Below are 1,776 nucleotides of genomic sequence, written 5' to 3' on the forward strand. Positions count from 1 at the left end.
CCCTAGGACAGGTGATATGGTCCAAAGGGCTGAAGGCTCACGAGTGACCACACACGCTGGTGCAGATGGTCACCACCATGGCAGCAGCTTGTGAGCCAGGCTAACATGTTCAGCTGCATTCACATCTCCCACTCCCCCATCTTAAGGGCTTACTCCATCCCAAGAAGAAACAGGATCTGTCTTGCAGCCTGGCTGCTGGGCTATCTTGTGTGCAATGTTTAGGTTGCCCAACTGTCCTCAGAGCACCCCAGGGGCAGCTGCCCTCTCCACACTGTTGTACACATGAGCATGTGGACACCCAGAATTGTTTGGGGCCTTGCCCACGACTGTGGGGAGTGACTTAGGATGTGGCTGTGGCAGTTACCTGCTGTTATGTGACAACTGAGCCCAGAACTCGGGGGCTGGAAATGACACCCCATGTTTGCAAGTAGGTCCCAGTGGGCCTTCAGCTACAGGGTCTCGAGGCTGTGGTCCAGGGGCCAGGAAGAGCAATGTCACAAGACTGAAGCAGGCAGGGCACTGTGGTTGTTGACAGGGCCTGAGGGGCCTCTTCCACCTGCTCCCCACTCCCTCCCCCTCCCTAGTGCCTTCTTCATCCAAGTGGTCTTTGGGGAAGCTCCTAGAAGGTGGCTCCCTCCCTGCCAAGGGGTTTGTCGCACCCTCAGGATGGCACTGGCCACAGGAAACTCTACAGGTACCCCTGCTATTCTGTCTACCTCCTGGTGGGTCTCACCCACTCAGAAGGGAGCCCTGGGGACACCGCGGGTTAAGCGCTGCACTGCCAACCGGAAGGCGAGCAGCTTGATGCACCTGTGTGGATTCTCAGCCGCAAAAGCACCAGAGGTCAGTTCTAATCTGTCCCACAGGGTCACCTGTCAGAATCTTTAGGGTTTTTTGAGTCCTTTAAAATAAATGATTTTACAAATTAAAAAAATTTTTATTGGTGTCTCTTATCACAATCCATACAACCATCATGTTGAGCACGTTACCATCACCCTTTTAAAACGCTTTTTCGACTTGAGCCCTTGGTATCAACTCATCTTTGCCCCTCCCTCCCTCATGAACCCTTGATAATTTAGAAATTATTTTTTTTATGTCTTATACCGACTGCTGTTTCCCTTCACCCACTCAATTGTCCCTCCCCAGGGGTGGGGTGTGTTATGTCAACCATTGTGGTCAGTTCCCCGGCCCCCCCCCCACCCACACACACCCACCTTCCCCTTCCCCTCCTGGTAGTATTGCTACTCTCATTATTGGTCTTGAGAGGTTTATCTGTCCTGGATTCCGTACGTTGTGAGCTCTCACCTGTACCAGTGTACATGCTCTGGTCTAGCCAGATTTGTAAGGTAGAATTGGGGTCATGACAGTGGAGGGGAGGGAAACATTAAAGGACTAGAAAGTTGTGTTTTATCGGTGCTATACTGCACCCTGACTGGTTCATTTCTTCCTTGTGACCCTTCTATAAAGGGATGTCCAATTGTCTACAGATGGACTTTGGGTTTCCACTCTGCCCCCACATCAATGTGGTTTTTTGTTCTGGATCTTTGATGCCTGATTCCTGATCCCATCAACACCCCATGGTCACACAGGCTGGTGGGCTTCTTCCATGTGGGCTTTGGTGCTCTTAAGCTAGATGGCCGCTTGTTTATCTTCAAGCCTTTAGGACCCCAGATGCTTTATTGTTTGATAGCCAGGCACCATCAGCTTTCTTCACATCTGTTTATGCACCTGCTTTGTCTTCAGCAATCGCGTCAGGAAGGTGAGCATCATGGAATG

The sequence above is a fragment of the Echinops telfairi genome, unplaced genomic scaffold (genome assembly GCF_000313985.2).
Source record: "Echinops telfairi isolate 266 unplaced genomic scaffold, ASM31398v2 ScPeMD7_7469;HRSCAF=8507_1, whole genome shotgun sequence".
NCBI classification, from domain to species: domain Eukaryota; kingdom Metazoa; phylum Chordata; class Mammalia; order Afrosoricida; family Tenrecidae; genus Echinops; species Echinops telfairi.